The 25,782-nt window shown below is 34.5% G+C and overlaps 1 long non-coding RNA gene across 2 annotated transcripts in view; it reads right to left on the bottom strand.

The window, feature by feature from the left end:
• Positions 1-25,782, bottom strand: part of LOC125184113 (uncharacterized) — a 301,133-nt gene that overhangs the window by 13,297 nt on the left and 262,054 nt on the right. For both annotated transcript variants that reach the window (XR_010831122.1, XR_010831123.1), the window contains one exon: positions 15,353-15,415. This is a non-coding gene — a long non-coding RNA (uncharacterized lncRNA). The remainder of the gene's footprint in view (positions 1-15,352; positions 15,416-25,782) is intronic.

Raw genomic sequence — 25,782 nt, forward strand, 5'->3', positions numbered from 1 at the left:
ACACATCTATCAAATTCACAGTGAAAACTTCAAATTTATTTTATTTTCCATAAGAAAATAGTATGCATATTTTTGTAACTACAATAAAAACTATATGCCCATCAAAGACTGATAAAGAAAAAACATACTATCTGACTTCATTTTGAGGATGGAGGTTGGTATTTTTTATTTATCCATATAATTTTAAAACAAAAAAGATATACATTTTCCTGGTGTCTCTAAATTCCTAACATCAGGATTGTCAGAAGAGCAGTTGTAAACTATATTACACGTATTTGTTACTTATACTAAGTTCATAGGAGAGGAAGAAAAAAAAAGGATCTTTGTGTTAAGACAGTTCTTTCTTCCACACGTAAAAAAAAAAATAATAATACTGAAAAAGAGAAGTTTATTTTTAGAGATTATCCAGAAATAAAAAGGTTTTTATTGTAATAACTCCAAGCCATAACTTTAATTTCCCCTGAACAATTTCTATACCCACCAATGACTTGACCTTAGCCACCTGCAAGAGTTTAGCATCTCAAACATCTTTTTACAGATTTGCATTCCTTTTATTGGGTTTTAATGTGGTTCCAAAAGATGAATAATCTTATTTGAGCATACAACAATTTTCTGTTACTCATTGGGTATCTTCAAAGACCTAGGATTTACATTTTTAATGTCTTTCTCATGAAAATAAGGGAATGTAACAAAAATGAGGCATCTTCTTTTTTCTTAACTGCCCATTAGATTTATGTAAATATGCATCTCTACTTAAGTCATTCATTGTTTTGGGAAAGACAGGGAAGTCTATTAAATTTTCTATAATCAGATATTTTCCCCTTTATTTTATGTCTTCCTCATCGTATACTTCAGAAATACCTCAAAGTTAGCTGTGGGCTAGTCAAACTGTACATAGCTGTCTTTTTCACAGTAAAAAAGGAATAAACAAGCCAAAGAAAAATCTACCAGAAGAGTTTTGTTTACAAGGAACGGAAAAAAAAAATGGAGTTAAGGCAACAGTCTTTAAACCGAGACCAACTAATTCAACAGTAACAAAAGTGAAGAGAGAAAAACAAACAAAAAAAACACCACAAACAAAAAAACACCTTCTCTGTAAGGCATAACTACCCAGGGAGTTGGAATGCAGTACACTTTTAAAATATTTATTTTGCATCTACTGAACAGTGCATCAAATAGAAATACGCACATTTAATAGGACCTATTTCTTCTCTATGAGAAATAGTATGCTGGCTTTTTTTTCTTGCCAATCACCTGTTATTGTTCTGTCAGAGCTGATATCAAAACAAAATGAAGTCTCATGCGCTGAAAGGAAATTTCATGCAAGTTCATCGTAAAGTTGATTTCTACAAATAAATCACCCATCCAATATGAGGAAGAGATGCTATGCTCACCGGCATGCAGATATGCATCATCTACCTACCTGCACTCTTTTTTTTTTTTTTTCAGGAATTGTTGATAAATACTGTTAGAACAAACAGGTCTCCACATTTAGCCACAGAAATTTTTAAACAGATTCTACATTAAGATGTATTTTTATCATGGACTTCACTTTTGTTTTTCAAGTTTTAATTTAATCTGTAAAATATTATTAAAAAAAATCCCAATAATGCTTACTCTATGCTGTTTAATCAGTACCTTCAAATTTGTGCTGAATTCTCTTGAAAAGACTAAACAAAAAATACTACTGCATATACGTCACTTTAGCCATTTTCTGCCTTTTTTGTGTTTGCAGCCTTGAACATAAATTATACAGAACCTTTCCAGAACATTGTGAGTTCTCTGAATTTGATACCACTGAACACAGCTAAAATGCCAACGTTTTTAAGGTTGAACAATAATACACACACAAAAAGCGGAATAAAATATAATTATTTTCAGAAACAAACCCATCCTGGTTCACCTATGGACCAGCAGTAACAACCAGCATAAATGAAGAAAAGTAAAAATAAAACAACAGGACTGGAACAGCAGTAGGAATTTCTGTTCTTCGGAGAAGTGTAGTAATAATAAAAAGGTACCAGAGTAAAAATATAATATTCTTAAAAAGTGAACTCTGGAGGGAGGGAGGAGGAAAGGGGAGAATGTAATTCAGCACTTCAATGACATCAAAAAAAATCACTTGTGCTTTCTGTAATATATAAATGCCTTGTCTTTAAGGATATAAATGAAAATATTAAATACATATATTTGAACAGTAAATTATCATGGCTTTTAGCATAAAGTCAATTTAAAACAAAATTTTTAAATAGCACCACTGAAAGAACCCAGCAACTTTGAGACTAAATATATGCATCTTTCATATCATGAAAATATTTTAAAGTTGTAATGTCCCTGAAATATTTTCTGATTCTGACAAAACATTTTCATTTTAGATTTTCATTGTCTGGTTCTAGACGACAATTTTATTTTACTTTACTATGTTAAAAAAAAAAAAAAGGAAAAATATTAGATAATCACAATTAGTATCCTACCTTTAAGAACAGTACTTTCAGTATCATGAATAGAGTCAAATGAAAGACATGAAAGACTTACTGCATCCCAAATGAATATATCTACAAAATGCTTAAACCCACCTCTGAAAAAGGTGTGACAAGAATGGCAGCCAAATATCTTTGAGCTGTGTTTCACTGACAACTGTGTAAAATAGAAGTGACCCTGCTTTAAATTTATAATAGATGAAGGGTTTTTTTAGGGTCATTTGTAGATACAGAGGCAGAAAAGACTGCTAGAATAGTGAACCAACTTTACCTCCTACCTAGTCATTAGCTTACAATGTGCTAATAATGTGACAGAAATAACATCCCATTTGGGCATATAGAAGGATAAACTGATGACACAATGAATGGTTGACCATGCTTTCATGTCGAGTGAGAGACATGCTTTTCAGAACAATTGGTCATAATGCTGGAGCATCACTTATGGAAATGTGTCCATTTTGTAATGGTGAAGTTAAAACATCTGAACAAAGATCAAGTACAGACAAGTTTGCAGGGCTATGCATACTTGACAAAAAATTTGCATGCAAACAGGTGAAAAAGGAGCAGTAGAAGATGAAGAAATGGAGCAATGATGCAGAAAGCTAATTTTAACAGTAATTTTTTTTTAACACATTTGAGAGAGAGAGAGAGGTAAAAGCCATCAAGGCTAGAAAGGCAATTACAACACTGAAGATGCAAAGTGGTCAGGGTTTTGTTGTGAGTTTGCAAGCGTGAGCAAAGAAGAATATCACATCTTGAAATGCCAGTGTGAAATAAATCAGGAGGATTTATACACATAAATCAAAGCACAGAACCAAAGATAAAAACTGAAATATTAGGCTTGAGCATCTGCGAGGATAGACAGGAAATATCCATGACCTTTCAGAGGGAGGTGGGGGGAAGAGCGGAGAGCATGAGTGTAAAGCTTGGGATCTCCACTCTGCCAATAAAAAGTTTTGATTGATTGCCATCACGTCAATATTTCTGAAGTACATAACATAACAATCTATAATGGTATTACTACTAATACATTATAATCAACTAGCAAAAAAAAGTGTCTGGAGATTCATAATTTCTGGTCCTTTAGTTCCCCGGTCTTGCAGGTTTCTTTTTTTTTTTTTTTTTTTTAAGAAACAAAGTATAAATAAAACATACATAAAATATTGAATTACTGCTGCTCAGATTTTGCAAAATTAACAAATTTTTTTAAATTGCAAATCATATCTCCCATATGGTACCTTGTATCTTGTGAAGTAACATCCTGTGAAGTTATGTCATTTTCCCTTCTTTAATCATAGCTTGTATAAGAACTCATTGCTTTACAATGCAGCAATGTTTTAATGACATCTTGAAAACTAGTTAAAAAAAGAAAATAAAGAAAGGTATGTGTATTCTCCTTCTATACTTTCTTTATTCTCTTTCTACTTTCTTTATGGTATACCTAGTCTCTCAGAACTCATATCTTAATGGGATTTCCAAGAGAATTTGAGAGAAACAAGTTAAAAGACAAAAGACAAATCACCTATAGCTATACCAAAGCATATCTCAATGTATATACAAATCAACATAGGTATTTTTAGCATATAGCTCTACTTCAATTTATATATATTTATATATATATATATATACACACACACGCACATATATTCAGGCATTTTGAGTTTGCTGATTCAGATTCTGGCCTGAATAAATACATTAATTCTAAGTTTTCCTATCAAAGCAATTCCTAGCTGAATAATTGCAATATAGCATGAAAATTATCTCGAGAAGCCAGACAATATAAATGAGAATTAAAAGAGAAAGAGTGCTTTATAATGCTACGAAGAACTTCTATGAACACAGTACCTTAAAGTTATATCTTTCTGTCCTTTTCAGTTGTTCATATATTTTCATATTTGATGGCAAAATATAAGTAAATATTTCTGAACAGGAAACAAATAGACAGTACACAAAATCTTAACTGTTTATGAATGACTAATCTGTCCCTGTGGAATTTACATAACACTTAAGTTACCAAGCAGTTTGAAGCCTCATAAAGCTAGTAGAGAGCATTATTGCTTAGTACCCCTTAGGAACTATAAAGTGGAAGTCAGTTCTTCCAATGTGCAAATGCTACCTTTACACTAAGTGCCAAAATCAAATATATGCTGTGAAGTTCACACACATTCAGGGTGCCAGCACAGAGTTAAATCTAGGTAAATCTTGCTTAATGACTCAAAATAAAGATTTAAACAAGATATTTAAGAACTGTCTGCTCAGGTGCTGGTCTTTGCAAAGGATTAATGCATCACCACTGATACTGAAAGTGGTTCTGCAGTACTGACTCAACAAGCTCACTAATGATGCGGAAAAGCTACACTTGCCAAAAATTATACAGGGTACCAATTTCAAGGTGTCTAATATGGATATATGGACTCTGGCAGGCAGACATGAACACATTCTGCTTATGTTCTAAGTAAACCAGATGCCAGCCTTCTCGAAACCAAAAATGATTAGCCTCAGTTAGCATGATGTTGAGCTAATAAGCTGAAACTTGAAGCTATATGCAACTTTTAAGCATCTTAGTAGAAAGCTTTTTTGTAAGCTGTCCCTATTGCCAATCTTCCTGTCACCATTTATTTGGACAAAAGAGTTTGGATCTAGACTTCTAAATTGAAATGATGGCTCTGCTCATTTAGGTTACAATAATTCAGCAGAAATGATCCAATCTTGTCAGTCCAGATGAATACTTTTCTTTAAGTCAGAATTGCAGTCTTTTCCTCTCTTTTTCCCTATTTTATCACTGCTATGTTTACAGAAATCTATAAACATATTACCTGATAATTAATTCATTGAAATTGGATTTGGGAACAAACAACACATTAAAAAACTTCTTTCTTCTATCGATCTACGCATAGTTTAACTCTAGAGTCAAAATCATAGAAGTCAGTTGAAACTTGGTCTTAAGGTTTCTAAGTCATTCTGCAAAATATGACCTATTTATCAAAATATGAGAAAAATGAAATGCTTGGAAGACAAACTAAATCCAGGCAAATCTGAATTTAGCAGAGATAATCATATATTTTGTAAGATTTTCTTTTAATACAATAACAAATACAGTAAATATTCTGAGCTCCCTGATGGGAGTTGTGCTTAGATGATAAATTATTTTCACTGGGGCAATTATGCACAGAATACCTGTTGTTTCACCCATTATATTATGATTTACTTGAGAGAACATGAAAACAGCTTGTGTGTTTCGGTACACAGACCACCCCTACTTGAAAAGAAGAAGAAAAAATATTGCCTTATTCCTCTGAAGATTTTCACATTTCAAATAAGCATGAAAACAAGGCAAAGTAACAACCAGAGATTTGTTCCAGTAAATCATTTCAGAAACAATAGTACGTTGTAATTATTTCACTCAAAGTATTATGACAGCATTCACACAAGTTTAGGACCCTAGTCAATATCCCTAAAGAATTTTTCTTCAGGTATTTTAGACTTGGCCCTGAATTCTTCATTATCTGGCTAGGCCTTCCAAAGCAGCCCATAAGACTCCTTTTATGTTTAAGGCAGTGGAATCTGTTTGGCTATTTAACGCAGGCAGATGATTAAAAATGAATGGCACCTACTGCATCAGAGGAAAGGAACAATTCAAGCTGGTTGCCAGGGTTTTTCAGCATGACTGCGGACTGCAAGAACTATAAATGGTACCAGGTATAGTAAAATGCAATACAAGAATAATTAATAATCAAATGTTGTCAGTAATTAAATATTCACTAAAAATATCAACATGAGCTTTACAGAATCACAGAATCACAGAATCGTCTAGGTTGGAAGAGACCTCCAAGATCATCTAGTCCAACCTCAGCCCTAACACTAACAAGTCCTCCACTAAACCATATCAAAAAGGGCTACATCTAAACGTCTTTTAAAGACCTCCAGGGATGGTGACTCCACCACCTCCCTGGGCAGCCCATTCCAATGCCTGACAACCCTTTCAGTAAAGAAGTTCTTCCTAACATCCAACCTAAACCTCCCCTGGCGCAACTTTAGCCCATTCCCCCTCATCCTGTTGCCAGGCACGTGGGAGAATAGACCAACCCCCACCTCTCTACAGCCTCCTTTAAGGTAACTGTAGAGAGCGATGAGGTCTCCCCTGAGCCTCCTCTTCTCCAGGCTAAACAACCCCAGCTCCCTCAGCCGCTCCTCGTAAGACTTGTTCTCCAGACCCCTCACCAGCTTGGTCGCCCTTCTCTGGACTCGCTCGAGCACGTCCATGTCCTTCTTGTAGCGAGGGGCCCAAAACTGAACACAGTACTCGAGGTGCGGCCTCACCAGAGCCGAGTACAGGGGCACAATCACTTCCCTAGACCTGCTGGCCACACTGCTTCTTATGCAAGCCAGGATGCTGTTGGCCTTCTTGGCCACCTGAGCACACTGCTGGCTCATATTCAGCTGCCTATCAACCAGTACTCCCAGGTCCTTCTCTGCCAGGCAGCTTTCCAACCACTCATCTCCCAGTCTGTAGCTCTGCTTGGGGTTGTTACGCCCCAGGTGCAGGACCCGGCACTTGGCCTTGTTGAACTTCATGCAGTTACATATAATAGTAGTAGTAAGTTTGTTTTGTTTTGTTTTTTAATCTGTATTCTGAGCGAATCTTCTATTTATGAACCACACAGTTTACATCCCTGCACACACAGTTTACATCATACTGCAATTAACTCCCTGCACATTTGATTTAAAACACAGGTATTCCATGGGACTCCCCAAATATAATGAACAAAATGAACATAAGTATTTACAAGACTGGATCTTTTTTTTTTTTTTCTTGGTAAAATACTTCTTTAGGACTTCTGTTAGAACAGCAGAAGATACTAAACAAAAGGAAAAACATAAGAAAAATATTTATTTTCACCTTCCTTTGTATCACAGGACCAACATAACCCAGCTCTATCTATCTTCAGGCTATAAAAAGTAAAAGTATACATTGAATTCCAAAGAAACTGATTTTCTTTTGTGGATTTCATGATGTTTTCTCAGCATCATCTAACTTGCTAGCTTTTTTTTTTCCTGTTTCGTTGACTACAGTTTCATTACATTTTAGTTTTTCTAATTGCCTAATTTTAATTCATATGGTAAATTCTTTGTTTTTCACAAATACTTCTGCTGTTTTAGATAGGAATTCCCTCAGAGGGAAATACTACTGTCAGGTGATTGTCACTTGTTCTGCAATACATTCTTGATGTGATGTCCTTCAAACCAAAGTAGATTAAAGAACACAAATTGATTGGAGCTAATTAACATGCACATTGTCACTTGTCATCTGTTTTGTTATCATAACTACTCTAAAGATTCCCTGGTTGTGGTGGTTTAATACTTATTCTTTAGTTATTCTTTTTTTTTTTAGTTCACAAATATTATTATATATTTATATACATATCATATATACATTACATATATAACAAAGTTGTTTCATAACTTTGTTAGTGCTATGTATATTAAGTTTATTTTTCATTTTATTGTCTGCTAATTGTGAGCCACTATCAATTAACTTTCTTCAATTTTATTTAAGAAAAAGTATCCCTTAGTTCTTACTATTTAGTAATACAGACTAAAGATTTCTGGGAAGATATATATATATATATATTAAAAAAAAAAAAAACACAACTCATTTCTTTCCCAAGACCTAAATACGTAATGAATAAAATTGCAATTTAATAATACAGCATTATTCTACTTAAATATATGTATATAGAATAGATACTGAATATGCTTAACTATATCAGTATGATTTAATTAAACTTAATTGTTATCTATGACTTAATTGTTATATCATATATCTTGACTTAATTGTTATCTCAACACAGACTAACAGACTAGTAAGAATGAAATTAAAGAATGAAGAATGATTAAAACAGGTCCTTTGAAATTTGGGCATCAAAATGTGCCTCTATGCAAAAGGGTCATGCACCCTTTCAAATACTGTTAATGCATTAGTGGCAAAATCATTAATTTTATGTAATTGTAAACTACTTCTATTGGTAGACTGAGTTGGAAAAAGAAAATCAAGTAGCATGTGTTCTTAGCCATTCCAGAAACTTAATTCCACTTCTAGAAGGAAGAGTATAGAGACATCTGTACAAGAGGAAAGACAAAATACAGAACTAGGAACTAGATGTTCGTTGTTTGATTTCTCCCCCTTCTTCCCATCTTGGTCACATGAGGTCTGTCATTGCATAGGACAGTAAAAAGAAAACACAGGGAGCTCTATGGACATGGATCAATGAAGATACATATCTTGCTCAAGAAACTCTTTCTTAGCAGAAGTCCATCATTTACTCATTCTCACAAATGCTAGATCATAAAAATCACCTGTGCATAACTATAACAGTAGTTGTTTGCCTGATGAACAGCTGCCTTGATTCATTTGGGACGTGACTTCTATTTTCTTAAAATAAATACAACAGACTCTATCCTTCTTGGGAAGGTCTTCTGCTTTTCGAAGAGACTTTCCAAAGAGAGGTGAATATAAGAGAAAAAAAGGCTAAAATAAAATGCAGTAGTGGTGCTCTTATCCTGTTGGACATGTTACATGAGTATGGCCATCCAATACATCACAGAATCTGTGTTCTTCTTCCAAATGACTTGTAGCTTTGCCTTCTTTCTCTAGATATCTCACTTCCTAATCCTTTGAGCCCAAAGTTTTAAGATTCATGCTCTAAGATCTCTTTTATTCTCTGATTATAGAGAGAAATTGCAAGGGACCCACAATTTATTTTACATATATATATATATGTGTGTGTTTGTATACAAGCACACACTCTGTACTATTTTATGTCTAAACTTTTTTTTTTTTTTTTTTTTAACTTAGATTTGTAATAACTCCCAACAGGGCATATCTCCCAGATGTTCTCAGGATGAAAAATATATTTGTGACACTTTGAAGCTTATATTTACCTAGAAATTTAAAATAAAGAAAGAAATCTTTGAAAAGGTGTTTATAATTTTGCCTGTGTTTCCTGTATTTGGACAGCTAAAGAACATGTGTAAATACAACTGTTCGCCTATTCACCATATGATACATTTTCACTTTGCCAACCTCCTTCTCATTAAAAACCTTATAGGATATAATTTTTGCATCACACATCTTCCAGGCTCAGAGCAACTGTGTACCTTAAAACTCAGGAATACTGTTCAAAATAAAGCTTGACATTTTGAAAACTAGTGATGTGTTAGTTTTATATATTTATAAAAAAAAGCAATGACAATCAACAAAATTAAAATATTCTCTAGGATCCAGAGAACCTGATTCAGCTCCTGTGATGTAACCATTTGAATGGAAAAGGGAAAATCTAATGATGATAGCAGAATAACGGTACTGTAAAATCGGTATTAGATCAAAATGTTGCTCAAAACTGTGCTTCTTTTTACATCTTCTGAGCATTTTTTTTTAGTGTTGTAACCATAAACATGTTTTCAACTTCCTAATATCAATTAGAATTAGAGCAGAATGGAAGGCAATACAGAGGTGTAATTAATAGCAATTAATGCCCAGGAAAATGTCCAGGAAATTGGTGAAGAGAGGAAAAAAAGTGAAGATTTGATCACATTTTAAGTCTATTCTTTCTTATGTGAATTCCTATTCATTTCTACCTGTAGAATAAAGTTTGTACACTTTTTTTTTTTTCTGTTAGTTTGATTGTAGAATGTTGCTCTAATGGTTATGAATAAGGTGTCATCAGCTTGATGAAGATGATGTGAACAACTAAAGGACATTTTAGTAGGAATAATCTACTGTAATAAATACTAATCATGTATTATTTTCTTGAACACAACACATATGAAGATAACTTACCTTTCTTAGTTACTATTACCCTATGCAAGAAATTGTTTACTGGGTCAGGCAAATTAACAAAATATGGAATCTCCCAAGAACACTTTTTAAATTGTAGTGGTATCCTAGATGATCTAATTTATCCTTCTTTTAAATTGCATTAACAGTCCACAACTAGTTAGTAAGAAAGGCACAAAACAACAGTCCCAGAAAGATGCAAAACTGAAGTTCTCATTCTTTTGACTAGGCAAGTATTATATACCTAGAATAATTTTTAAGACATCTTGGAATTATATTTCAAGCAAAATAAATGTCTATTTCTAAGACTTAGACAATAAATGATTTTTGTATTAGTAAATAGAAATAAGTAGCTTAAAACACCAAGAAAAAAAAAGTTAAAAAATGAGATAAATGGTGACATTATTCTAATTAATCATCATGCAACTACAGTATCCATTTCAGATACCCTTAAAGTTACTTCATTCAACCCTGCAAAGTCATAGGAAGAAAAACATCACCACAAGTGCTGTCAGAAATAAAGCCTATCCCAGAAGACAAGAAATGCAATGCATGGATACAGATGCATGGATATAGACGTGGTTCAGAGGAGGGCCATGAAAATGATCAGAGGGCTGGAGCACCTCATCTATGAAGAAAGGCTGAGAGAGCAGGTGATGTTCAGCCTGGAGAAAAGAATGCTTCGGGGAAAACTTATACCAGCCATCCAGTACTTAAAGAGGACTTACAGAAAATATGGAGATGGACTCTTTACATGGTCATATAGTGATAAGACAAGGGGGAAGAGTTTTAAACCGAAAGAGGGGAGATTTAGACTAGAGGTTAGTTAGAAATTCTTTACCCAGAAGAAGCTCAGGCACTGGAACAGGTTTCCCAGAGAAGCTGTCAATGTCCCATCTCTGAAGGTGTTTAAGGAGAAGTAGGATGCGGCCCTGAGCAACCTGATCTAGTGCGCAGCATCCCTGTCCATGGCAGGGGGCTTGGAACTAGGTGACCTGTAAGGGTCCGTACCAAACCAAACCATTCTATAATTCTATGATAAATATCAATAGCTACCAGGAAAACTTTTTTCTTCCAACTGAATTTTCCATACAGATTTTTCTTTTCTATTACTAAGAATGCTAATGAGGTGATATAAGTAGTACCATCCACATTCCACTCATAGGGTGATAAAAAGATGCTCATCTCAGTCACTAACAAGACTTTTTATGTAAAAAATGTTGAATCTTTAGAAGCATTTTGAATCATTGTTCTCTTAAACTCCAATGACTACCTTTCCATTACAGTGTTTTTCTTTATCACTCTAGTATACTACAGCATGCACTGTCAGATAATGACTATTTACCTTTTTCTCCAACTTACATTTGTATGGATTCAACTGTTTTTCCTGATAAGTCTCTAAATCGATGTCATGTGAATGAATAGTTAATCTAATGGTTATTCTCTAATATAATCCAATGAAGAAAACAAAAACAGAACTATCCATGAAGATTTTTTCTTAAAGGGATTAAAAAACCACAAAGTCATGATATTTTACTGAATAACATAGTTGTTCTTCTGACATCTATTTTCTCTTTCTAATGCTATTGTTGATGCACTACCAAGTTTTATTTTCTTTTCCTTCTGGTTCAAGGGGTGAGAGAAACTCTGTTATGTGTCTTATCGGGTTATAAGAAACTCTGTTATGTATTATTCCAGACCAAGAACAAAGACAGCTATGCAAATTGTACTGTTTTAGAGAAGATAACCACCAACACCCACCTCCCACAGTCATTCTACTCCCAAATAAAAAGCCACCAGTCAGTGAGCTGCAACAGCTTCTCTCCACTGTAAAGCAAATGGTCTATACAGCGTTTCTTTGAAAGAGAATTAAACAAATTACAGAGGAGAACCTTGCAAAACTATGTAATAGCACCACCTGGTGACTTCAGTCTTGAAGATATAGAAAAAATCTACATTTTCACCTGAACAGATACAAACTTCTCTTTTTCACGTGTTCATCCCAACAACTTTTGTTTTAACCAAAGCAGCTAATCTTCACATGTGTAACTTGATGCCAAATATAAACAAAAAGGTCAGAATATTGTAAAAATCAGAAAACAAGTGTTCAAAATAAAAGGCATGTGCTTGTCTCAAGGATCCTTCTATATGCATGTACCTAGGGACAACAAGACCTTTAGGAATAAAATGGATACTTATGCTTAATGCTATGACATTTTCCTCACTTGATCTTTGAAAGGAATTCAAGTGATTTATCTGACATAAATTAAGTGCACTAAACAGGAGATCAGTAAATAAAAGTATATCAGGGCAATCACCAAGCTTCCCTTTATTCCCTTGTGTTCCTTCAAATGCCTGAAAGGCTGGGATATGCCCTTGCAATGACTTAACTTGCAATCTGCATGTAGAATTTTAAAAAGGTTCAAATGAGAGGAAGACTTGATTTAGTGCACAAGAACTTGGCCTTATGTCTAAAGAAATGAGATGTTATAGGTTAAGTTCAGCAAGACAAGTAGCTTTAAAATGCCATTATTACTTATTTGTATTGCAGTAGCACCTTCATAGACAAGCCAAAGACCAGGACAAATTGTACTAGGCTAGCACAAACCATTAGTAAGAAACAATCCTTGTCCAAATTACCTTATTAAGCAGGGCTTTCATAAATGTAAAATCCAGGCACGTATACTTCTCATTTGATATACAGTATCAAAATGTATTTGTAATACACTGTTTCTTTTATACATATATATAAATATAGAATTAGGTTTTACAAGACAATTTTGAAAATAAATTCATATAAGTAGTAAGAGGAAATTATTCACTACACAAGTTCTGTGATGTGCTGAGCAGAATTTCAGAATGACCTTGAACCTTAATTGCCAGAACATACAAAATACATCGGAAAGTACAGACAATGTTTGAAAGCACAGAGATGTATGAAAGTACAAAATGAAGTATGAAAATATCATCAAGACAACGTCAGGTTCAGACAATGACTGGTTCAGACAACAGATACATTTGTTTTTGTTTATATTAAGCAACAAGTATATAGGACAGAACATACTTTCTGATTAGGAGAATTCAGAACTTCTTTTTTAACAAGACTTGATAGTTTTCAGAGGCAATTTTTTGGTCCAAGACAAATTCTCTCTTAAAAAAAAATGTTGGGAAACAAACACACACACGGGATTAAAAAATAAATAAAATTAAAATGGTCTGAGAGCAGCTATTCAATATTGCAAAGCAGTACAAAATGAGCATAGTAACAGGAATATTGAATCAAGAAACTATATTCAGATACTAGAAAATAATAAAATGATAGCAGTCTTCCACTGACTTTTCAAAAACTGATTTTACATATTAACTGAAAAAGCAGGGCTGTGATAACATACATTTCAGGTTTGCAGATAGGAAATACTTTCCCTGAAATACCTTTTCAAATTCCTGACTTTCTGGAATCTTGAACACCTTTTGTAGGGGTTGGAGAGGCCAAAGTCCGTTGGCTTGTGTGGTGTTTTGTTCTTTCTTTCATTTTACTGCTCTTTATTTTATTTTTATTTTAATTTTCAACCTTCATTTCTATTGCTTTTTTTTCCTTGTTTGTTTTTCACAGAACAGATAGCTTATGAAAATAGAGAAATTGCAGAAAAAAATATGAGAACAGAAAGGTTTTTATACCAAATTATCTTTTAGATGAATCTAAGCAACATTTTAGATACTGTAGAGTGTATTCTGTCTCCGCTCTATGTGCCTTACAGGAAGGATATGGGCTTCTTGTCAGCCCTGTGGCATTTTGGCCATCCTGACATGGATATCTTGAACACCAGGAGCTGCAATGTCACTCACTACACACCTGTGCTTCAGCTGCTGAATCCCACTATAACAAATAGCTGTAATTGACCTAAAGAACATTTTTACCCAAGCTCTTGTAAGCCATGTTTGCTCAGAGTGAACAGCAGTAGAAAAATGAGCATATCAGCTACAGCAGCCTGTCATGTTTCTATTAGTGGGAACAGATCATCATCTAGGTAGGCTGTCATTGCTCCAGTGAACTCAGTGAAACTTTGACGACAACATGTACCACTAAAAATCTGCCAGGGATGTCTACTGATTTATTATTTACTCTCTACAGAAATAAGAATTAGGAGAAAAAATAGCATGTGTGATTTGTGATTCTAACATTCAGAAAAAGTGAAAAAAAAATTCCTTTTTTTTTCTTCTATTTTTAGGCACAGTCTCTTTAAGACACACAGGAAAATTTCTCAGCCTGAAAACAACATTTGGGACACTATCACATGAACATTAACAGCAAGAAAGGAGGGTCGTATCAAGACCTTAACAATCTAGAACAACTCTTGTCAGAGTGGGGAAAATGAGGAGTATAATATGGCAACCCTGAAAATAGGGGAAACCTACAAAGCTTGCACTGTCAACTCTTTTCACAGACAAACGAGAGGCAGCATCATATTATGGATGCAATGCAATGCATGATGTAATCATGTAATTAATACTCACATATCACTTGTGAAAACACAAGGGATAAACCACTGACAAAAACAGAATTAAGATCCCTGCTCACCACAAAATATGATGAAACATAGCATCCTCCACTGCTTAAGGCAGGGTTTATGAGCTTTGGCATACAGATATATTTGTTTTGGATCAGAACGTTTGATTATTTATTTATTTATTTTTGGAAATCTCCTTCTATTTTAGAAGATTTGGAAATCTCCTTCTATGCTAAACAATCGGCTAGTTTGGGAGTCGTCATATCTCTGAAGTTTCTGCTTCTGCAGATCAGTTAAAATATTTTAAAATATATAAAGTCATGAATAGCAACATAACAGTGTGACACCAGTATGACTAGATGAAAGAAAAGACAGCAACTGCTGGTCTTTCCTTTAATGAAACAACAAAAAGTTGCCAAGGACCAATTAACTGCCATGGACTACGGACCTATAGTTCCTGTGATAGTCAGACAGTCAACTTCTTCTTCTGAGGGACAAAAATATTCTATTAGAAAAATTGCACTTACCTTATTAAGTGGCTTTCACCCTGTTCCAAGGAGGGTACAGCTGATGCAAGTAGTATATCTTCCCTGTTGAAAAATTAAAAAAATAGTTATTTAAAAGATAATTTTGAGAGAGAGAGAGAGAGATTGTGTTGATTTAATTGAATGATATTGATGAAATCAGGAATTTAACCCTATTGGATTTTCTTGTCAGCTCCTATCTCTTCATGGGTGTCTCAGAGACAGGTATGTGGTGTTCTGGCTTCCTTCTGTGCAGCTGACAAACTTGGCTTGTGCCATCTCCCTGTGCTGTGGGGGCCTCAGTTCAGAATCTCTTCCTACTTTCTTGAAGATATTGGAAAGGGACAAACACTAATGGCAAAAGGAAAAAGTGTGTGAATGCTTTTTTTTTTTTTTTTAAATTTACACTTGCAGGCAAATTCACATGTATTAAGTATTTGACATTAAGTATTTGGCATAAAACCAGAATTCATTCACATTTTAGCTCTTATTTATTTTCATCACATGAAAATATCAGGCAACCTAAGTAGAAAGGACTTTTTGTAAAAAAAGCTTCAAACTAAAAATCAAACAACAAACAGGAAATTAGAGTCACTTTCAAGGAAACATGCATTTCAAGTTCACAAACATTTGTTCACTGCAGAATATAACTTACTGCAAGTGATCTAAAGTGACTTGGGTCAAGATTTCTTTCTTTGCCGAAATGTGTTCTTTATGCTCAATACAATTTTGATTCTGATCTGTAACTGTACTTTCATTTGGGCTAAGCGATATTTTAATATTTTTTCTAAGTTCTTGAAAAAAAAACAGAAGGCCATTATGTCGTCTTTACCTTCTGAGTACATCTTATTCTCTCTTATTTCCTATTTTCAGAAGAGTTGTGTTTTTGGTTTTTTTTTGTTTGCATTATGATTTATTTTTTTTACCAACTAAGAACATATATCAATTAGAACCTAAAAACTTTAACATTGCTCAGCTACATCACACAATATTTTCTATGTATTTGATGATGTATATTTTATCTTAAGACTATAATTTAGAAACATACAAACTCTTAAAGACTTTTAAATATTCCTTGCATCCCTATTTCACCCCAGACTATTTTTTCTCTCCACATTTAAGTAGTTGTTGATTTCTAGTGTCATTTCCCAAGGGAAAATCACCTTTGAATTTCAAGTTTTTTCATACACTGCCTCCCATTCCTCAATTCTCATTAACTTATTGAAATTTCTATCCATAAATATATCAACATTATCATTCACTGATAAGGCAAATTCTTAACTTGCTTTGGGATACTAAACATATCTATACATTTGAAACAGTCGCTAAGGATTTCCCCCCCCCCCCCCCCCCCCAGGTTTTAAAGGTTTTCTGTAATCACTTTTTGAGTTTTCTGTCTCATTTCAAAGCTGGGGATGCCAGATTAAGTATTCAGTAACTGTCTTACCTATAATGTACCTAATGTCTTCCATGTGACATGCTCGTGCTCCTAAAGCTTATGTTAGTTACAGCATCTATCATAAAATGTATATATTCATTGATTATATACATGCAAATAAAAATGTTATGCCCTCAATCTTTTCTATTTTATAAATGTCCTTATCACATAGAAATGGTTACTAAAGTTTAAGTTATATGACTGCGTTTGGTGATATTAACTGAGTTTGTATTTTCAAAGAATATATTTCAGTCTGTACATGTGTATTTTTGCTCTTTGTTCCATCAGTTTCAATGTCATGAACAAACATTACAAGTGATTTTTTTTTTTTAATCTATCCTATGGATTAATGCGGAAGATGATAGATTTAATTGGGTTAAGAGTAAATTTTTGAGGGATCTATCTAGAAACACACTGATGGAGGAAGATTTCCTATTATAAAACCTATGAAAAACCTCTTAATGTAGGCATATTGATTTCCTATAATGTTGATTATTTTTTAATCAAAATATCATGCAAGAGTAACTCAAATAATTTGCAGAAGTCAATACCAACACCTTTACATCTGTTCACTTACAATCTCATCAAAAATATAAACAAATAAATCAAACAGAAATCACCCCTCCAAGCAGTGATGGATATTAATCACACTAATTTCCCTTTATTTATTACATCTTAAAAGAGTATTTCCATAAGGCAACCCCACAATTCAAGCTAATTGTTCAATCTTTATCATGTTGATCAGGTTTAAGCTTTTCTAGTGTATACTAGCACAACAGTGTTTTTGCTCAGTCCTCTGGCATTTTCCTTAGTATTCCAAGCTTTGATAAAAATCTAAATCATGTTCAATGGTTTTAAGCCACTTGGAAGAAGTTTATCAAATCCCAAGATTTAAAAGAGTAACCATTACATTTCTGAAACTCCTTTCAAGTTACTAATAGAATATAACGTATACACATCTTGGATTTCAAATCTACAACCATTTGCAAGTAGCCTTATATATGAAGAAAGCGCCAGTAATTTAATGAAATTCATTCTTCATATGAATCAGCCTACAATATGTTTATTGCAGATTATCTTATGTGGTTTTTCTCCTTCCATCTTATTTCTGTCCTCCAACTTTGCAACTATTTATTCTTGTACTGTTTTCTTTTACTTTCTTTGATGTGGGAAATACTGAATTCCACATTGTGAGAGTTCAGCATATATTTTTTAATATCTAAGTAGTTTTTGCTTGGCATAAAATTTTTTTGTTGTTGTTATATATATATTATATATAGTGGGTATATACTGTTATATATTCCATTATAATATTTTATTCCATATTTTTGTCATATATTTTTGATATATCTGCAAAGGAGAAAAATGCATACTTTTATGTAATAACAAGTAATGCAAATTCTAGCAGAAGTTGAAAGAAGTCCAAAATGAATTTTAAGAACATTCAAACAAACAAGAAAACCATATGTTTTTTAATACCTCATTTCCATTTTGCATACATTTATACTCCCTGATTCAAGCTGAGATTGGAAGTAAAAATGTTGAAATACCACAACAAAGCTTATGTTTGTAGCTGTTCTAGCATGACCTGGAACAGTAGGTACCATGATCCTGGGAGAGAGCCTATTCTCTTTAAAATAATTCAAGCCACTTCTCAAAATTTATTAAGGTCATAAAGTTCAATTAGATGTATTTCTATTTTTCTGAGTATTTGCCTGAAGCAAATCTTTCCAAGCACACAGAATCACAAAAACATCAAGGTTGGAAGGGACCTCTGAAGATCATGTAGTCCAACCCCCCTGCTGAGCAGGATCACCTAGAGCACATTGTGCAGGACAGCATCCAGGCAGGTTTTGAATATCTCCAGAGAAGGAGACTCCACAGTCTCTCTGGGCAACCTGATCCAATGCTCTGTCACCCTTACAGTAAAGATGTGCCCACTCATATTCAGCCAGAATTTCCTGTGCTTCAGTTTGTGCCCATTGCCTCTTGTCCTGATCTCAGAGGTCTCTTCCAACCTGGACGATTCTGTGTGATTCTTTGTGTGATTCTGTGTCCTGTCGCTGGGCATCTTTCCTAGATCTAGAGGCCTCCTTCACAGAATCACAGAATTGTAGGGGTTGGAAGGGACCTCGAAAGATCATCGGGTCCAACCCCCCTGCCAAAACAGGTTCTTTAAGAGCAGGCTGCCCAGGTAGGCATCCAGACAGGCCTTGAATATCTCCAGAGAAGGAGACTCGACAACCTCCCTGGGCAGCCTGTTCCAGTGCTTCGTCACCCTCATCGTGAAGAAGTTCTTTCTCATGTTCTTTCTCCTTGCCCCAGGGCAATAGGAAAGAAGTGCACAGGTGGACAAAGATACTAGGAACATTTCTTCTTCTGGTGCCTCAATCCTCACTCACTCAAAAGGGGACATTCTCACCTGCAGCTCAGACTGGCCACTCCTCAAGAGCTAGAGCAGTTATGGAGTGTAATTAATATTTCTTCCATTCTTTAGTAACAGGCACTACCCCATCAATTATTTGGAGCTTTAAATATCCAATTAAATCAACTACATTCTAGCAATAAACTAGAAACTAACCAAGGAAAAAAATTATACATATATATATATATATCTCTCTACAACCAGTACAGAATGAAACATCCCCAGCTACTGCCATAACTATTTTGATAATATCTTCAATGACAGTTTTATCCCCTTTTTTATATACAATATTACTAAAACTGGATCTGTACAGCACAGATACAAGAGCAGATGCTAGCCTGGAAATAGACTGCTTCTCAAAACTCAGCCCAACTGGAAGTTGCTCTAAATCTGGTAATATCTACTCTAATCTTGTCATTTCACACTATCTGAGCCAGCTTAAATTAGCTCATGACAGTGGAGAAAACTACATTCTTGTTACATTCTAATGATTATTCATGCCAAGATTATACTCATTTGGGCATCTCCACTGACCACAAGTTTTAATCGCATGGAATCTTGTTAACACCTATTCCAGCATCAGCTGTTTTCCCTGAAAGCATGACAAGTATGCCAGAAGTAGGCAGCATGCTTGGAGCAATCTAAGGAGAACAGTTAAGATACAGGTACCCTTGAAGGTTAAACTGAGAATGATCAGGAGGAAAGACTAGAAAAAAATGAGTAGAAAGTTAGCATAAGTGACTTTAAGGTCAGCGTATGTTTTTCCTAGTAGCTGAAAACTTCCTGCTGAATATCTTCCCAATTTCACTAAAAATATTCTATTTTTCTAGGAGCTGGGACAATTGCCTGGGAGGGGAATAGTAGAGAGGCGGTCATCTCTCAGATTATTTCCTTTGATATGTCTAAGACTTTTTCTAAATGGAGAAGTTATTGAGAAATATGACAAGGCGAGATTTTGGATTCCATTAAGTATTCCTCACTACCTTCCTACATAAATGGTTTTAAATCACACATGGTTAAAATCAGATGTGCACAGTATGTGCCCAGTTTGGCTCAGAGACATGTCCGGAGCACTTCCAAAGGGAAAGGGAGAATGGATCAGACTTTTCCCTGTGGAAAAGTTTTTACACTCTGCAAAAATTACCTGAACGTCAAAAGCCAAAAATACTACTTATGTGAAAGAAGAAGCATTCACCAAAAAGAAAAAAGCTAGTAATGAGCAGTTATTTTGAGCATATTTACTCACTGGGTCAAATCCCAGTGTTATAAAAGTTCCATAAAACTAGTATCTAGCAAAACAGATAAAATTGCCAAGCTTTCAGCATACACCTAAATTAATACCTTTACCATAACAGACAAGGTTGTTCAATAAAACTAAAGTACTTGATAAAATAAACAGAATAGAAGCAGTATGAAAATATATGGTGTAGAAATATAAATACACAGCATCACAAGCTGAATATACCCATCCAGTAAAGTCTGAGCTTGGAAGATACTGGAAAGCAAGAATAAGACAGCAGAGTATTCAGAGCACTACCTACCAGATGAAAGCAAAATAAACTTGTTTTGGGGACGTCTCTAAATTAATGAAGTGAGCTTTTGTAGTTTACCTAAAAATAAATAATTAGTTTCTTTCCCCAAACCATCTGCCATTTAATCAGATTCTGTGGTCATCACACATAGATTCCATAAAATCAAAGTACAGATGGTGGTTTATTACAAAATAACATAGGAGGCTTAGAATAGATGATACATTTGGTCATTTTTGCACACAAACTCACTGATTAAGTATGAAAAATGCAAGCATTTGTTTATCTTGGAAAAACTGCTATTACTTATCAAGCATGACCAATTATGTATTTCTAAACTGTTATCCATATAATTAAGAAAAACAGCCATCTGTAAAGTCAGAACAGTTTGCATCTTTTTATTTTTTATTTTTTTTTTGGGGGGGGGGGGGGGGGGGGGGGGGGCGGTTGGTTTGAGCATTTCTCCTAACCCTCCCACCTCCTCCCACCCCAATCCACATATAAATGTAATTTCTTTAATCTGATTAAATCATAAAACAAAACAGTAACAGGAAAAACACAGAATACTGATTGTAACAAGTCTATTGAAATTTCCTTAATTTTTCCTTTCTTTTTTTTTCCTCCCCTTTCCTCAGGCAGATGTCAGCTAGTAATAAGGAAAGAAACTTCTTACAAGTATTTATATTTTTCACTTTTTATTGCATTTCAGAGATGCATAAGACCTAGATTATAACAAGGAAAAAATGAAAGCTGTTCTCATTGCACACAGTTGCTTGACCGACTGAATTTCAAAATTGAGAGAAAAAAATTTAATTTCTAGACTCTGTATCTTTAAGGCAAAGCTTAACCATAGAAATATAGCAAGCAAGGCTAACTGCAGTTTAAGTTGATGTAAGAGGTATCCGTAAGATGAGGGGAGGTAAATCAATAGAAACACATTTAGACCTTTTAAACTCAAAATTAAAAATTAGCTGTGGGAAAGGGATGCTCTCTGTAGGCAGTTTCACTGACCCAGAAATTTTCTTTTGAAACTCAGAAAAATATCGGACTGAACACTTGAGTACTACTATTAGCCAGCTCATATCTGAAGAAGTAATACGTGTTGGTATGAGACAAAAACTGAAACCAATTCTAAATGCTCCAACACCTCCCCTGTATAACCAGAGCTTTTTCACTTGCATTCTTTTTGAGTCACTTCACAGGACAATTTTGATTACAAACAGAAGTCACTAAAAAGAATCTCCATAACTCTAGAAGGATTTAGCAAGTCCACATTATAATCACAAAAATGGAATTCATGTTAGAAAGGATCTCCAAAGGCCATTTAAGTCATCTCTTTTGCTCCCAGGTTGCTCAAGACCATAACTACTCAAGTTCTGAATATCTCCAAGGATGGACATTCAACAGCTTGTTGAGCCACATGTTCCTGTGTTTGCCAGGAGTCTTGGGGAAAAAAATAAAAATAATACAAAAATGAGAATACAAACACAGAAACCACAAACACCCTTTATGTCTTCTTCAAAACCTTTATTACAGATTATGTTCATTGTGCACCTCTGAGAAGGGTTTGGCTTCATCTTCTTGTTTTTTCTACAGCTACCTGATAGGACTGTGTGGAAATCAGCTCTTGGACCCTATCTTCCCCATGCTGAACAAACCAAATTCCTGCAGATTCTCCTCATAGCACAACTTCTTCCATGTCCTTTATAACCAAGTCACTTATCACATTGAGCAACTAATATACATTTTCCTTCACCTTTCTCTTAGTACTAAACAGAAGCATTTAGTGTCACCCTCCATTCGTAGTTTCAAGACTAGCAGAACTTTGATTTTCCTAGCTCCATTCTTGCATGTCCAGACAGTTACCTCTTGGGTAACCCCTCCCTTCTTTCACCTTCCATGTACTTCCTTATTGTGTTGAAGCTCTATCTCCTGTTTCCCTGAACATTTATGATCTAAAATATAAAATTATTTTTACCACATTGTTGAGATACTTTCATTTTCTGAACAGTCAAATCTTAGCAAGATAGAATAGTCCCATTTAGCATGTTTAGATGTTGCAGAAGGTCTACAGTTACGACTAGAAAAGTAATATCTGTGGACATACATATTACTGAGTAACAAAGATCCTTACTATTGATATCTAGGTTTGGAAGACAGTGACTAATTGTAACCCGATTTACCTGGATCCTAAAGAGCCACCAGCTGAGAAGCAAAAAGATTATTAGAAACAGCAGTATTAAGGGAGCTAAATTTCCTATAACGTACACCTATGCAAGAAACGCTTTTGCAGAGCACTGAACCAGTTATTTCTAGTGCTTGAAGCAGAGATAGTTTTGGTGTTTCATTTCTTTATGCTTATTCTCAGAGAAGAGCTGACTTAAAGAAGGCCTTCTCTACAATGGAGAAACAATACCAGAAATCATGCTTTGACATATCCATATATATATATATATATATGGATTTTGGTTTCATCATGAATATTGTGCAGTTAACTCAGAAGAATACAAGCTGCCATTTTACATAACATGCATAAAATACCTTCTTAGAGAGAAAAATACACCCACTGTATAGCATCAGAGCACAGTGATTTTTGTCATGCACAGTCAAAATCAATTTAAATAGCACTACTCTCTCCATGATGCTTATAAATTCATATAATGTAAAGAAAGAAAGTCTAAAGGTCTTGTGCTTCATTGGCACAGGCTCTTCTTGTGATGCTATAGAAGTTTGAATGGTGATGCACCTTTAAATAACCCTTTCTGCTTACTCAACAAATTGAGATACAGAGGTTAGCCTTTACTATGTATTAAAAAGCAGTTCATTAAACAATCCAGAGTAACAATTTTGAGTTTAGTTGATAGCTATTAGCAATAGTGTCTGCAAAACAGCTGCTTGATTTAATTGGCAAACCCTAGTTCCTTTCATTTTCAGGCAGAACTGGAAACTCTGCTTGCCAACAAGCTAAAGATTGTAACCATTCCAGAACAGACACTATTTAACCTGCCTTATCATTAAGAAGAAAAATCCCACTTCACAGTCAGTTTAGCCTATGCACAATAAAAAATGCAAAGGTAGGTAATGCTCAGCTGACACTTGTAGCTAACAGAAACCATTCTAAGATTTTTCTAACTTTGATTTGCTCTTATAGTGCTCGTCAAACTTTTTCTGTATAAAACACTGAAAATTCAAAAGTTGAACATAAATGGTGTGAATCAATCATGAATTAGGTAGCAGACAATGCAGCTGTATTGAATGTTGAGACAAACAACCAAAATTTCTTAGCAAGTTTACTACTACGATCTTGTCCTTAGCTGTTCTTATAACAAAACAATGTTTTGCTTTGTTTCTCATTAGTAGAATTTCTTCTTTTTGCCCTTGCACAGGACTATTTTATTGTAGTCACTAAGTAAACTGTAATCTCTTAATTGAAGAAAATCCCTGTAAAGCCTGACCTTAAACACCTAAACATTTAAAACATTTGTAATTTCAGAATATTCCCTCAAAGACTGAAAAATACTGACCTATGTCTCTTTTAGGAATATTGACTCATCATCAACTAATGGTTATGTAGCTAGTTGTAAAGTAGCATTCTTTTGAGAGAGGAAAAAAAAAGACACCTTTTAACTTCAAAATAAAATTTCTGTTATTTTAGTTACTTAAACCAATGCGTGCTGTTCCATACACATATCTGCTGTGGCTTTCAGAAACAAAAAATTAAAATGTATAAAGCTAACTTGGCAGCAGCTACTTAGAGTAAAAATATAAGAGAAGAACAAGGATTTAGTGATACTTCTCCAAGTAGAACTATCCCAACTACAATGTGCAGCTTAGTAACTTTGAGACAGTTTCTGAGACGGGTGTTTTATTTTTGTACTTAACATCCCACTCACTCTTCTTTAGCCTTAAAATAAGCACATAAAATTATAACCAATGTCTTTCATATGTTCTGTTCACTGTTGCCACACAAGGTCTTACCCCCAAACATGCAGCTCTTACCTGCAAATTTTCTGAACCAGATGTTATTTGGAGCAAGTTAACTTATTCATTTCCAGAGAAATGATGAATGTTTCAGGAGCCATCACATTTTTAATGCCATGGCAGAGATACATGCTAATTGTTCAGCCAATTGACATACAACTAATGTACAATTTACATAAAAGAAATGTACATTCATTATTATAATGCCTTTCAAGTGTTGCATTGTTACTGTAACATGCAGAGGTGGAAGTTTGGTGCTGCTTTTGTATCCCTTTGTAGGAGGGAAGCATCCAGGTCCTTCACTATAGCAAGCCTAGAAACAGTACAGAATAATTCCCATTTTTTTAGTCTTAATTCTCACTTCTTTACTCTTAAACATAAATGCTCAGATTCTGTTTATTTACGTGTGTGTGTGTTTGTTTGTTTTGGTTTTAAACCCAAATTTTACCCCTGGGAGTCATTAGATTGTAAATTCCCTTCTAGAATTAGGTTCAATGTCATATCTTTAATGTCGTCTGCCCATTTCTGGGATCAGTGTTTTGAACTTTGCGTTGATAGCAGCCTCCAGCTGAGAAACTATCTGCTCAGTCTGGCAGGATGGGTACAGAAAAGAAAGCGCACATTTAAAACTAAAAATGAAATGCAGAATTTTCTTGTGAACAGAATTTATCATGTAGTTGAAGAAGCAAATTTACTCTGTGGCTTCTAACTTTTGTATAGTCCCCAGCCTTCTGTCTGACAGAATAGACAGCTAAATCTCCCTGCAGAGCTGGCTACAATCTGAATATGTCAAAAAGACAACCAGGGACCATTTAAACATTTCATTTTCCTTTAAACATCATTACACTCAAATGTACAAAGAGGCATCTGTCTGTTATTCCTTTCAACATCACTACAGGCCTTAGACTCATGTTTCAAGAACTGTGCTGTCTCCCCTGAGGACTATTACAGGTTTCAAAACCTATAAAGGAAGTCCTAAGTTGGGAAAACAATATTTATTTTAACAAAAAAGAGCTTTTTTCTCCAACGTTTTAGACTATATGCATGAAAGGCTATATAC

This window comes from Anser cygnoides, chromosome 4 (assembly GCF_040182565.1).
Source record: "Anser cygnoides isolate HZ-2024a breed goose chromosome 4, Taihu_goose_T2T_genome, whole genome shotgun sequence".
Lineage (NCBI taxonomy): Eukaryota > Metazoa > Chordata > Aves > Anseriformes > Anatidae > Anser > Anser cygnoides.